Genomic DNA, 15083 nt, shown 5'->3' on the forward strand with positions numbered 1-15083 from the left:
CTCAACACCAAAGGCTTCGGTGCCCATTTGCAACTGCCTATGCCCTGTGGTAAGAGTGGGGATTCCTGTGGCCATGCCACGATTCTCTGCTCAATGTCCAATTTCAAGCTTAACTCAGATTGATTTAAATATGCGTATACGTATCTACCAGAGAATTAAACAAATCATGGAAATTTAGAATATAAATTAAAATTTCTTATAGAGACCTAATCTGGAAAAAGAAGAGCATTTGAAAACTAGTAAAGCAAATAATGTGGAAAAAATGGCTTAAGTAAAAAGGGTTCAGATGTGAAAGAAATCATCTTGAACTAACTTTCCAGAATTTAATTTTTAAACAATATGGCCAAGGAGTCAAAATTTATTCACCTCCATCCAAGTTGATGAAGAAATGTAAGAAAGCAGGTGTTATGTAGCTTTATTTTATTTTTCAAGAAGACTCCATGTAAAGCTTTAAGAGAGAGCACAAAATAGTAGATGACAAAAACGAGGCAAATACTAGATTAAGAAACTAAAGTGAGCCTCCCTCGCCTTCAACTTCGAGTTAGCAAGGACGGTCACTGGCTCCTTCAAGGAGTGCTGCCACGCATCATAAAGCTAAGTGGCTCTGACAAGGATCTGAACATCGGGGCTCTAAAATCTGCTGACAACACTAAAATGGGAGGTTGGAAAGAAGAATAAGGAGCTGTGTGACCAGGTTTAAAGGAATTTGAATCATTTAGGTAATTGGGCCAGCAGATGGCAAATGCAGTGTATTCTGGAAGACTGTGAAATAATTAGTCTGAAAGACAGAAGCTAATCTAGTAATAATGATCTTCCATTTATGTAGCATTATTTTTTACAAAGCACCTTTCGCCAAGTGGTTCCCATAGTGCCTTCTGTAATGATCACGCACGGTATGTAAATGTGTTCACAGTGATAGAAGAGGCACTCTTGGTGGAACAGTGTCATCCACACGACTGTCGCCCAGAAGAGAAGGCAATGCCCAAAGGAGAGATGGGACACCCCCGGGATGATTCGCCAAATAGAAATATCTTTTGGACACTAAGGTTAGAGAACTAAACCGGCAGGATGGTTTGCTTGAATTTGAATGACGACTCATGAAGGATCAGAATGCTGTTTCCTTGGGGAGAGATTAAAAATACATGTGTACCAGGATTTGGAGGTTTATCTCTAAATAAAGGCTGAAAGAATTTAGCTTTATCTTTCTAAAATGATAAAAGCACCAAACATTTAAAAAAAAAAAAAAAAACTTTCAGTTAGCCAAATGAAACTTTCCAATTTTGTAAATAATTCCCAAAGTTAAATAGGAAACATGCCAAGTAGTTCAAGGGAGAGTGGAGAGAACATTGTTTCACAGGCTGCATTTGCTTCACTCCCTCAGAAGCAAACCTCTTCTCTCCCAATGCCCCCTCTACTCCCCTTCCTCTAGAACTTAGTCAAAGCAGAGTTTGTAGGATCAATATAGCCAGGGGCTACCATATTGATCAGAGCAGCTCTAGAGAGTGAATCAGGCTGTGGTGCCCTAGAAAGAAATATCAGAAGGTCTGTTTCCAATGTCCTGTGTGACCCAAAGCTCTTCCTTCTCTAAACCATTATTAGCCATAAATGTTCACTGTTGATGATCATTTCTTAATCAGAAAAACACTTCTTTACTGCACTTGGCTCTTTTCAACTCATGCTAACAGACAGCCACATTTCCCCATGTCCCTTTCTCCCTGTCATAAACCACGCCTTTCCTCTACCTGTGCAGAACAGCCCATGCTTCCTCCTCTGCCCTGTCCCCTCCCACTTCTCTCTCACATTTTGAACAGGCAACACCACCTCTGGGTGCACCCGACACCTCATTCTCACTACTGAGCACCCATGGACTGAAACATGGTGGCACATTACTGCAAATCACAGGCAACTTACCACCACCATTCAACAGCTGCAAGCAAGCCATTCCAAGCAGAGGAATTCTCGTAGTCACGGTGCTTCAATAACACATTAGTGCTTTTTGAGTTTCTTGTCTGTCTTACAGTTGCTGTTATTTTTGTGTTAGCAAACATAGCTACATAAACTGTTATGAAAAGTATGCCCTTTAAGACCTGCCTAATTTTATCTAATTCCAGGATCCTAAGAAGTTTTCTGGGTGTGAATTTTGTTCCATTTTGTTCCAGGCAAGTCTAAGAATGTGTTGCCCAAAGAGTGCTCCACCAGGAGAAATCTAAAGCTGGTAAGATGAGCCTGAGGATCTGGCAAAAATCAGCATCCATGGTCTTGGGGATTGCAAATATTCTGCTTGCAGTCTCTTCATAGATTCTTTTGCAGATGGCAATTTTATATGGCTTTACACTGTAACAAGAAGGTAATAAATGGGGTTCTTATACTTCTCCTCTTCACTGATGCCAGCAGAACATAGCCTCTGGTTCTCACTAGCTGGACCTTCTCACTGTTCTTGGCACAAGAAGATGCCAGCAAGTAAAAGCTGCTAAGCATTGCTTTTAGGTCAAAAATAAGATGCACATGGTAGGTTTCACAGCGTGACTTAAGCAAAGTGCCAGGTGCTGTTTTCTTTTAAATATTCTCACTAGAGGGATGGGAGAGGGGAGAAAAACTGTCAGACTAATCTGCAAATCCAAATGCTTTTTAATGGGGATGTGGACCATGGCTTTCCTCTGCTGGTTTCACGAAACCTCTGCACACTCAGGAGAAGAATGTATGTTAGCTGGTAAGAGCGCTGCTGGCAGTCTCCATGGAGCGGGGACGGAAGAGTGCAGATTCTTTTTAAAACATTATTTAAGGTTCTTCTCAGCCATCCGCACCACACATTGATCTTCTGTCACAGTTCTATGTCTGGAGGGCTGGTACTCTCCATTGATCCACAGAGAGCATTTTTAGTGCATCAAAGAGATACAGAAGGTGGGACTCAGAGGGAAAATCAAGAACCACACTTTTGGTGCTGGACACAGCTCAGCAGTATAAAAGTCACATAAAATATTAAGGTGAACTTGAGATTTTTTTTTAATGTTGTGAAATCTGTTGACATATGAGACTCAATGGGACACAAAACATGGAAAGGATTAATACCCTTTTCTAATGGAAAAATCTCCCCTGACAGAATAGAAGCAAGCCCTAGGACCTGACAAACTGAATCCCACATTCATCTTTCTGCAAAGGACCTTAGGTAGTAAATCACAAGTGTCTAGGCTGAAAAGTTCAATCAGTCAAGATGTGGTGGTAATGGGTCAAGGTCAGGCATCAATCCAAAGACAGACTGGTTAGTTTTACTCCACAATCAAGAGTTACGCCACATCCCGATGATAAAATCTATGCTCTTCTCAGGAGCAAGGGGTGGGGGGGGGGTGGCTGGCTTGACGGAGCCTGTCACAGCAAGGGACAAAAATACTGTAAAGATAGAACTTCTCACCCAAGCCAGAGTGCCAGCCACCCATGGAAGTTCTATCTGTGCCACAAGGTCAGGCTCAGGGTCCCTGTCTCAGTCAGCTTAGGCTGCCATAACAGAATACCACAGACTGAGTGGCTTAAACAACAGAAATGTATTTTCCCATAATTCTGGAGGCTGAATGTCCCAGATCAGGATGCTGGCAGGGTTGGGTTCTGGTAAAGGCCCTCTTCCTGGCTTGCCTTTCCTCCTCAGTGCAAATGCATGGAGAGAGGAAGAAAGAGATGAGTCTTCCTCTTTTTTTTTTTTTTTTTTTTTTGAGACAGAGGCTCGCTTTGCCTCCAAGCTGGAGTGCTGTGGCGTGATCTCGGCTCACTGCAACCTCTGACTTCCTGGTTCAAGGGATTCTCCTGACTCAGCCCCCTGAGTAGCTGGGATTACAGGCACGTGCCACCACACCCGGCTAATTTTTGTATTTTTAGTAGAGACGGAGTTTCATTATGTTGGCCAGGATGGTCTCGATCTCCTGATCTCGTGATCCGCCTGTCTTAGCCTCCCAAAGTGCTGGGATTACAAGCGTGAGCCACCACGCCTGACCGATTCTTCCTCTTCTTATAAGCCTACCGATCCTAGTGGACTAGTTCCCACTCTTATGGATTTGTTTAACCTTAATTGCCTCCAGAAAGTCCAGTCTCCAAATATAGTCACACTAGGGGTTAGGTCTTCAATATATGAATCTAGGAAAACACAGTTCAGTCCATCACACTCGCCTTCCATACACAGCCTTCTTTCACCTCCCTAATCAGACATAATCTTTCCTGGGGGAAAAAAAAAAAAAAGACGAAAGAGGATGTTTTTTCTTTGAGGGAGACATTTTAGACACTTTTACCTAAATCTTTTTCTAAACACTGTAAGTTGAACTTGTAAATCAATAATGAAAAGATAACCTGCTCATATCCAAGTGGACAAGTAACTCATGAAGGCTATGGAACAAAAAGCACGGTCAAAAGAAGACAATTCTTAGGAATTTGCAGATTTAAGCTTCCAAAATGGTGAACTGCACAATCTCTGGTACTTAATAGATTCTCAACGTCTAGTGAATGAACAAATGAATACACAAATGATGGATATTTTCTGATAATGAGAAGAAACTAATATAAATTAAAATCAAAGCTAGAAATGGCCTCATGAATGCTTATTCAAGGCTAAAGTGGACTAAAATGACTACTCCTTTAAAATCAGGATTTCAAATTATAAAACTATAACATTTCAAACACAGATAATTATACTTCTTATCAAATGCATGGGTTCTTATAAAATAAGTCAGTTTAATATATACCCAATTTAATTAAAACGTATAAGTGGTTGTGGACTAAACCAAGTGTATCTTAATTAAATCAGAACATGGTTCACAGATGTTAAGGTCAACCCCAATTTTAATAAAGAAGATGCAAATATAATCATTAGGGACTTGGCTGAGTAATTGTGGTCAGGTGGAAAGTAAGATGAATGGAAGGCCAGAAAGACCCCTTCTACTCAAGGCTAAAAAGTAAAATGACCCACGGAGTACACATGCAGAAAGATGGGGTTTCCTGCTCAGTGAGCCACTGAAATGGAGGTAGGAAATTCAGGTATGAAAAACCAAGTGAACAATCAATTAATAAACTCACATTGGATAAGGAAGGAGAGGCACTTTCTCTGACAGTTCACACATCATGGAAGGTTGCAGTGAGTTCTGCTATCATCAAAACAATCAGAAATGAAAACAGAATATTCTTAAAGCCAGCGCTAAAGCCTGAAGGACTGCATGAATAAGGTTGACAGATAAAATACAAAGTTTTCAGTTAAATTAGAGTTTCAGATAAACAACAATTTTTTTTTGCTAAAAGTATGTCCTATGCAACATGCATCCTGTATTGTCTTTTCTAAATTTGGCACCTACACGTGAACTTAGACCTGTAACAAAAGGCTTATCAAGGAGCTTTCTGTAATTCCAATATAAACCACAACATTTGTTGAAGAATTATCATTAAGGGCTGACCGAAGTCTTAAAATAGAAAGTGCATACCTGAATTACACTGTAGGCTCATTGCCAGCCCTTGGAAGGGATGCGGAGAGACGATCTAAATTTTAACATTCGGGTCATTCCTATCCGCCTGCCTGGGAGTCCTTCTTCTGAATGTATCTCCCTCAGAGCACAGCAGACTCTGAGGAATGTGTCAGTCACAGGGAGCTATGCTGGTCAGAAAATCAATCCAGAAATGGTGATTTCAGGTCTATTCTGTAAACAGAACTGTGCTGTTAATCAAAGCCCAATGGCACCTCTGCACCCCTGGAGACTCTGTGGGCAGATGAAGAAATGGAGGCCCTAGACAGCGAAATGGCTTTTCCAAGGTTTAGCCGGGTCTCCCTGGCAGAGCCAAGACTAGCACCCTGCTATTGTAAATCACCTTTCCATGAGTCTTTCAGTATAGAATAAAGTTTATAAGTGCTATTGAAGCTCGGGAAAAAAAAAAATATATATATATATACACACACACACACACACACAATCTATTATATATATACAGATATATATATCTATCAATAGATATATATCTATACAAATTTCTTGCTCTTTGGATGTTTAGGAAAAAATTTAGATAGGTGAAGATATCACTTATTTAACAATGTTTACTCACTGTCAACTTCATGCTCAGCACTGTTGTAGATGCTGGGACCACAGACACAATGTTGCCCTATACGAAGATTTAGCAGATGCTCACCATAGCCTTCCCCACCTCCCGCCAGGCACAACCAGACTACATTTCCCAGCCTGCCTTGCAGCTATGTGGACATGTGACTGAGCACTAGTCAAGGGAATGAGGGTGGGAGTGACGTCAGATATTCCCAGGCTAGGTCTACTGGAAAACTTCTGCATTAGTCGGAGTTCCTCAGAGAAACAGAATCAACGAGAGAGATGGAGATGGAGATAGAGAAATATGAAGAGATCTAGAGATAGAGATTGGGAGAGGTAAAAAGATCTATTATAAGGTATTATCTCACATGATTATGAAGGCAGGGAAGTCTTACCATTTGCACTGGCAAGCTGGACACCCAGAAAGCCAGTGCTATAGTCTGAAGGCTGGAGAGCCAGAGAGCTGAGAGTGTAGATTCCAGTCTAAGCCTAAAGTCCTGAGAACAAGAAGCATGAGAGAAAAATAAGTTGATGTCCCAGCTCAGACAGTTGGTTAGAATGGGAATTCAACCTTCCTCAGGCTTTGTGTTCTGTTCAGGCCCTCAGTGAATTGAATGATGTCCACCCACATGGGTGAGAGCAAACTACTTTACTCAGTCTATGGATTCAAATGCTCATCTCTTCCAGATATCCCCTCCCAGACACACCACCCAGACACACCTCACAGACACACCAGAAATCATGTTCAACCAGCTACATGGACACCCCCATGGTCCAGTCAAGCAAACACCTATAATTAACCACCATACCCTCCATGTGAAAGGACGCAGAAGATCCAGCAGAAAAGTCCCAGGCCCCAGAGGAAGGAGGACTCACAAAACATGTCCCTGAATCACTACCTGGAAGGCTGGGCACCAGACATTCACATAGAGCTGTCACAAGAAGAGAGAAGTAATCCCCTATTGTGTGAAGTGGCTGAGGTGCCGGAGTCATTTGTTCCAGCAGAGAGACAACTATGATACACTGCCCTGGTGGAACTCAGAGAAAAGACAGGTTCTGGGCAAATACACAAATAAAAACAGATATGATAGTAACTTGTTGTGAGTGTTTTGTAGAAACAACATGAGCACAATGATAAAGAAAAGCTGAGATGCAGGAGGCTGCTCTGATAGGTTTGGGCATCGCTGGTAATAAGCCAATTATAATAAGAACGGTGAGAGTAATAGCAGATGCTACTACAGTGTCCCCTTTGTGGAAGGCCCTGGGATAAATATTTCATGCACTGTAACTCATTTACTCTCACAACAATCTATGAGGTAAGAATTATTATCATCTCCATTTTACAGATAAAAGTGAGGATCCTTGAAGCCACCTATATTATTTCGTTCTCATGCTGCTATGAAGAAATACCTGAGACTTTGTAATTTATAAAGGAAAGAGGTTTAATTGATTCACAGTTCGGCAGGGCTGGGGAGGCCTCAGGAAACTTATAATCATGACAGAAGGGGAAGTAAACACGTCCTTCTTCACATGGCAGCATGAAGGAGAAGTGCCAAGCAAAGAGGGAAAAGCCTCTGATAAAAATCACTGGGTCTCGTGAGAACTTATTATTATGAGAACAGCATGGAGGGAACAGCCCCCATGATTAAATTACCCCCCACCAGGTCCCTCCCATGACCTGTGGGGATTATGGGAACTACAATTCAAGATGACATTTGCAAGGGGACACACTCAAGCCATATCACCAGCATATTTCCTGATTGATCAAAGTCTATACTAAACCAACTGTTAAGTCTTTATTATTATTTTTATTATTATTATACTTTAAGTTCTGGAATACATGTGCAGAACACGCAGGTTTGTGACATAGGTATACATGTGCCATGGTGGTTTGTTGCACCCATCAACCCGTCACCTACATTAGGTATTTCTCTTAATGCTATCCCTCCCCTAGCCACCCACACCCCGACAGGCCCCAGTGTGTGATGTTCCCCTCTATGTGTTCTCATTGTTCAACTCCCACTTATAAGTGAGAACATGCAGTGTTTGGTTTTCCGTTCCTGTATTAGTTTGCTGAGAATAATGGTTTCCAGCTTCATCCATGTTCCTGCAAAGGACATGAACTCATCATTTTTTATGGCTGCATAGTATTTCATGGTATATATGTGCCACATTTTCTTTATCCAATCTACAACTGATGGGCATTTGGGTTGGTTCCAAGTGTTTGCTCTTGTGAACAGTGCTGCAATAAACATATGTGCACATGAGTCTTTAAAGTAGAATGATTTATAATCCTTTGGGTATATACCCCGAAGTGGGATTGCTGGGTCAAATGATATTTCCGGTTCTAGATCCTTGAGGAATCACCACACTGCCTTACACAATGGTTGAACTAATTTACACTCCCACCAACGGTGTAAAAGCGTTCCTATTTCTCCACATCCTCTCCAGCATCAGTTGTTTCCTGACTTTTTAATAATTGCCATTCTAACTGCTATGAGATGGTATCTCGTTGTGGTTTTGATTTGCATTTCTCTAATGACAAGTGATGTCGAGCTTTTTTCATATGTTTGTTGGCTGCATAAATGTCTTCTCTTGAGAAATGTCTCTTCATATAGCCCACTTTCTGATGGGGTTGTTTTTTTCTTGTAAATCTGTTTAAGTTCCTTGTAGATTCTGGATATTAGCCCTTTGTCAAATGGACAGTTGGTAAAAATTTTATCCCACTATGTAGGTTGCCTGTTCACTCTTATGATAGTTTCTTTTGCTGTGCAAAAGCTCTTTAGTTTAATTAGATACCATTTGTTAATTTTGGATTTTGTTGCCATTGCTTTTGGTGTTACAGTCATGAAGTCTTTGCCCATGCCTATGTCCTGAATGGTATTGCCTAGGTTTTCTTCTAGGGTTTTTCTATGGTTATAGGTCTTATGTTTAAGTCTTTAGTGCATCTTGAGTTAATTCTTGTAAAAGGTGTAAGGAAGGGGTCCAGTTTAAGTTTCCTGTATATGGCTAGCCAATTTTCCCACTACAATTTATTAAATAGGGAATCCTTTCCCCATTGCTTTTATCAGGTTTGTCAAAGATCAGATGGTTGTAGATGTGTGGCATTATTTCTGAGGCCTCTGTTCTGTTCCATTGGTCTATGTATCTGTTTTGGTACCAGTAGAATGCTGTTTTGGTTACTGTAGCCTTGTATAGTTTGAAGTCAGGTAGCATGATGCCTCCAGCTTTGTTCTTTTTGCTTAGAACTGTATTGGCTATATGGGCTCTTTTGGTTCCATATAAAATTTAAAGTAGTTTTTGTCTAATTCTGTAAAGAAAGTCAATAGTAGCTTGATGGGGATAGTATTGAATCCATATATTACTTCGGGCAGTATGGCCATTTTCATGACACTGATTCTTCCTATCCATGAGCATGGAATGTTTTTCCATTTTTTTTCTCTCTTTCTTTCTTTTTTTTTCCCCCCTCTCTTATTTTATTGAGCAGTGGTTTATAGTTCTCCTTGAAAAGGTCCTTCACATCCCTTGTAAGTTGGATTCCTAGGCGTTTTGTTCTCCTTGTAGCAATTGTGAATGGGAGTTCACTCATGATTTGGCTTTCTGTTTATTATTGGTGTATATGAATGCTTGTGACTTTTGCACATTGATTTTGTATCCTGAGACTTTGCTGAAGTTGCTTATCAGCTTAAGGAGATTTTGGGCTGAGACAACGGGGTTTTCTAAATATACAATAATGTCATCTGCAAACAGAGACAATTTGACTTCCTCTCTTCTTATTTGAATACTATTTATTTCTTTCTCTTGCCTGATTGCCCTGGCCAGAACTTTCAATATATGTTGAATAGGAGGGATGAGACAGTGCATTCTCATCTTGTGCCGGTTCTCAAAGGGAATGCTTCCAGCTTTTGTCCATTTAGTATGATATTGACTGTGGGTTTGTCATAAATAGCTCTTATTATTTTGAGATACGTTCCATCAATATCTAGTTTATTGAGAGTTTTTAGCATGAAGTGATGTTGAATTTTATCAAAGGCCTTTTCTGCATCTATTGAGATAATCATGTGTTTTTTGTCATTGGTTCTGTTTATGTGATGGATTACCTTTATTGATTTATGTAAGTGGAACTAGCCTTGCATCCCAGGGATGAAGCTGACTTTATTGTGGTGGATAAGCTTTTTGATGTGCTGCTGGATTCCGTTTGCCAGTATTTTATTGAGGATTTTCGCATCAATGTTCATCAGGGATATTGACCTGAAATTTTCTTTCATTGTTGTGTCTCTGCCAGGTTTTGGTATCAGGATGATGCTGGCCTCATAAAATTAGTTAGAGAGGATTCCATTTTTTTCTATTATTTGGAATAGTTTCAGAAGGAATGGTACCAGCTCTTCTTCATACCTCTGATAGAATTCAGCTGTGAATCCATCTGGTCCTGGGCTTTTATTGTTTTGTAGGCTATTAATTTAATGCCTGAATTTCAGAACTTGTTATTGATCTATTCAGGGATTCAACATCTTCCTCGTTTAGTCTTAGGAGGATGTATGTGTCCAGATATTTATCCATTTCTTTGAGATTTTCTAGCTCATTTGCACAGAGGTGCTTATAGTATTCTCTGATAGTTCGTATTTCTGTGGGATCACTGGTGATATCCTGTTTATCATTTTGTATTGTACCTATTTGATTCTTCTCTCTTTTCTTCTTAGGGGCAGCTGTTGGTGCAGCTTCAGCAGACTTAAACTTCCCTGCCTGCTGGCTCTGATGAGAGCAGCAGATCTCCCAGCACAACACTCAAGCTCTGCTGACAGACAGACTGCCTCCTCAAGTGGGTCCCTGACCCTCATGCCTCCTGACTGGGAGACACTTCCCAGCAGGAGTCAATAGACACTTCATACAGGAGAGCTCTAGCAGGCAACTGGCAGTCCCCTGTGTGAAGAAGCTTCCAGAGGAAGAAACCAGCAGCAATTTTTGTTGTTCTGCAGCCTCTGCTGGTGATACCCAGGCAAACAGAGTCTGGAGTGGACCTCTAGCAAACTCCAGCAGACCTCCAGCAGAAGGGCCTGATTGTTAGAAGGAAAACTAACAAACAGAAAGGAATAGCATCAACATCGACCAAAGAAAAGTCCACACAAAAACCCCATCCAAAGGTCACCAACATCAAAGACCAAAGGTAGATAAATCATGAAGAGGAGGAAAAAATGGTACAAAAAGGGTGAAAATTCCAAAAACAAGAATGCCTCTCCTCCAAAGGATCACAACTCCTTGCCAGCAAGGGAACAAAACTGGATGGAGAATGAGTTTGACGAACTGACAGAAGAAGACTTTAGAAGGTGGGTAATAAGAAACTACTCTGAACTAAAGCAGCATGTTCTAACCCAATGTAAGGAAGCTTAGAACCTTGAAAAAAGGTTAGAGGAATTGCTAACTAGAATAACTAGTTTAGAGGAGACCATAAATGACCTAATGGAGCTGAAAAACACACCATGAGAACTTCATGAAGCATACACAAGTATTGATAGCCAAACCAGTCAAGTGTAAGAAAGGGTATCAGAGATTGAAGATCAACTTAATGAAATAAAGCATGAAGACAAGATTAGAGAAAAAAATCAATAAAAAGGAACAAACAAAGCCTCCAAGAAATATGGGACTATGTGAAAAGACCAAATCTACGTTTGACTGATGTAACTGAAAGTGACAGAGAGAATGGAACCAAGTTGGAAAACACTCTTCAGGATATTATCCAGGGGAACTTCCCCAACCTACCAAGGCAGGCCAACATTCAAATTCAGGAAATACAGAGAAAACCACAAAGATACTGTTCAAGAAGAGCAACCCCAAGACACATAATTGTCAGATTCAACAAGGTTGAAATGAAGGAAAAAATGTTAAGGGCAGCCAGAGAGAAAGGTCGGGTTACCCACAAAGGGAAGCCCATCACACTAACAGCAGATCTCTCTGCAGAAACCCTACAAGCCAGAAGAGAGTGAGGGCCAATATTCAACATTCTTAAACAAAAGAATTTTCAACCCAGAATTTCATATCCAGCCAAACTAAGATTCATAAGCAAAGGAGAAATAAGATCCTTTACAGACAAGCAAATGCTGAGAGATTTTGTCACCACCAAGCCTGCCTTACAAGAGCTCCTGAAGGAAGCACTAAACATGGAAAGGAACAATCAGCACCAGCCACTGCAAAAACATGCCAAAATGTAAAGACCATCGACACTATGAAGAAACTGTATGAACTAACGGGTAAAATAGCCAGCTAGCATCATAATGACAGGATCAAATTCACACATAACAATATTAACTTCCATGTAAATGGGCTAAATGCCTAATGAAAAGATCCAGACTGGTAAATTGGATAAACAGTCAAGACCCATCAGTGTGCTATATTCAGTAGACCCATCTCACGTGGAAAGACGCACATAGGCTCAAAATAAAGGGATGGAGGAAGATCTACCAAGCAAATGGAAAGGAAAAAAAGCAGGGGTTGCAATGCTAGTCTCTGATAAAACAGACTTTAAACCAACAAACATCAAAAAAGACAAAGAGGGGCATTACATAATCATAAAGAAATCAATGCAACAAAAAGAATTAATTATCCTAAATATATATGGAGCCAATACAGCAGCACCCAGATTCATAGTGCAAATTCTTAGAAACTATGAAGAGGCTTAGACTCCCACACAGTAATAATAGGAGACTTTAACAACCCACTGTCAATATTAGACAGATCATTGAGACAGAAAATTAACAAGGATATCAAGGAATGTAACTCAGTTCTGCACCAAGCGGACCTAATAGACATCTACAGAACTCTCCCCCCAAAATCAATAGAATATACATTCTTCTCAGCACCACATCACACTTATTCTAAAATTGACCACATAATTGGAAATAAAATACTCCTCAGCAAATGCAGAAGAATGGAAATCATAACAAACAGTCTCTCGGACCACAGTGCAATCAAATTAGAACTGAGGATTAAGAAACTCACTCAAAACTGCACTACATGAAAATTGAGCAACCTGTTCCTTGATGACTGTTGGGTAAATAATGAAATTAAGGCAGATATAAATAAGTTCTTTGAAACCAATGAGAACAAAGACACGATGTGCCAGAATCTCTGGGACACAACTAGAGCAGTGTTTAGAGGGAAATTTTTAGCACTAAATGCCCCCAGGAGAAAGCAGGAAAAATCTAAAATCAACACCCTAACATCACAGTTAAAAAAAATTAGAGAAGGAAGAGCAAACAAATTCAAAAGCTAGCTGAAGACAAGAAATAACTAAGATCAGAGCATAACTGAAGGAGATAAAGACACAAAAAACCCTTCAAACATCAATGAATCTAGGAGCTGTTTTTTTGAAAAGATTAACAAAATAGACCACTAGCCAGACAAAATATCCAAACCGTATCAGCCTCTAACTGTTAAGTCTTTTTAATGTTGCCCTTGGGTTGGGGGATGAGTGGTGGGGAGTATTTTAGGTAGAGCAGTGGTTCTCAATCAAGGGTGATTTAACCATGCAGGAGACATTTGGCAATATTTGGCAACATTTCTGGTTGCTACCATTTGGGATGAGTGTATGCTACTGACATCTGGTTGGTAGAAGCTAGGGATGCTGCCACAAATTCTATAATGCATAGGACAGTGTCCCCTACAACAAAGGATTATCTAGCCCCAAATGTCAATAGTGTTAAAGTGGAGAAACCCTAGGGGACAGTAAAAAGTATGTACAATGGGCCTCTATTAATCAATTTTGTGTTGCTATAAAGGAATACCTGAGACTAAGTAATTTATGAAGAAAAGAGGTTTATTGGGCTCTCAGTTCTGCGGACTGTACAAGCATGGCATCTGCATCTGCTTGGCTTCTGGTGAAACCTCAGGAAGCTTACAATCATAGCAGAGGATGAAGGTGGAGCAGGCATGTCACATGGCAAGAAAAGGAGCAAGAAAGAGAGGAGGTGGTGCCAGGCCCTTAAAACAACCAGGTCTCACATGAACTAACAGAGCAAGAACACACCCATTACTATGAGAAGGTAACCAAGCTGTCCATGAATGATCTACCCCCATGACCAAAACACCTCCCACTAGGCCCATCTCCAACACTGGAGGTGATATTTCAACATGAGATTTGGAGGGGACAAAATATCCATCCATATCAGCCACCCCTATAATGTCAAAGCCCCAGTATGGCTGGCACTGGTGTACATCAGATGGAGCATACATCAGAGGGAGTGGCACCAGATCATGTTAGCAAGGTAGGCAGGTGTTAGAGCACACAGAGGAACCCTTGTAAGATACAGTAGGAGTTGGGATTTCACTTCAGATGTAGGGGGAAGCATAATGGACCACTGATGACTGCTATAGAAAACAGAATGGAGAAGGAGCCAAAAGATACAAAGCTGTTCTGTGGACCAGTGAGATATGAAAAGGGTAAGAACAAAACGTGATGGCAGAGGTAGAGCAAAGTGGATAGATTGTAACTTTAACTTGGAGCTGGAAATGGCAGAATGTGTTGATGGCTTGCATGGGATAGCGGGCTGGGGAAGAGGGAGGAGGAAAGGATGATGCTCCAGGCTCTGGCTTCAACAACTGGGTGAGTGGGGATGTCATTTACTGAGAGTGAAAAGAGGGAGAAAATTGGGAGGAGGCCATGACAATTCTGAAATGCCTGTGAGCAAGCACACAGATATGTCAAGTGGACAGCTGAATGTGTGGGTCTTGGGTTCACATAGAACATATGGGCTGAAGATTTATGTGGGAAGGATGAGGATATACCAGCTCTCCCAGGGACAGAGAAAGAGGACCAAAGATGAGTCCTATGGCCCTCAAATATTTACAGTTAGGGAGAACAGGAGGAGCCAGCAATGGAAAAAAGCAAAGGCCAGATCTGAAGACAATGTGGACTGTGATTACCTGGAAGAGAGAATGCCTTCCAGAAGAAGAGAGTCATCATCTACCCCAGTCATAGTGAGAAGAGAAATAAAACACAATATGAAGGCCATTGGTTACCTTGAAGAA

The sequence above is a fragment of the Colobus angolensis genome, unplaced genomic scaffold (genome assembly GCF_000951035.1).
Source record: "Colobus angolensis palliatus isolate OR3802 unplaced genomic scaffold, Cang.pa_1.0 Scaffold196, whole genome shotgun sequence".
NCBI lineage: Eukaryota > Metazoa > Chordata > Mammalia > Primates > Cercopithecidae > Colobus > Colobus angolensis.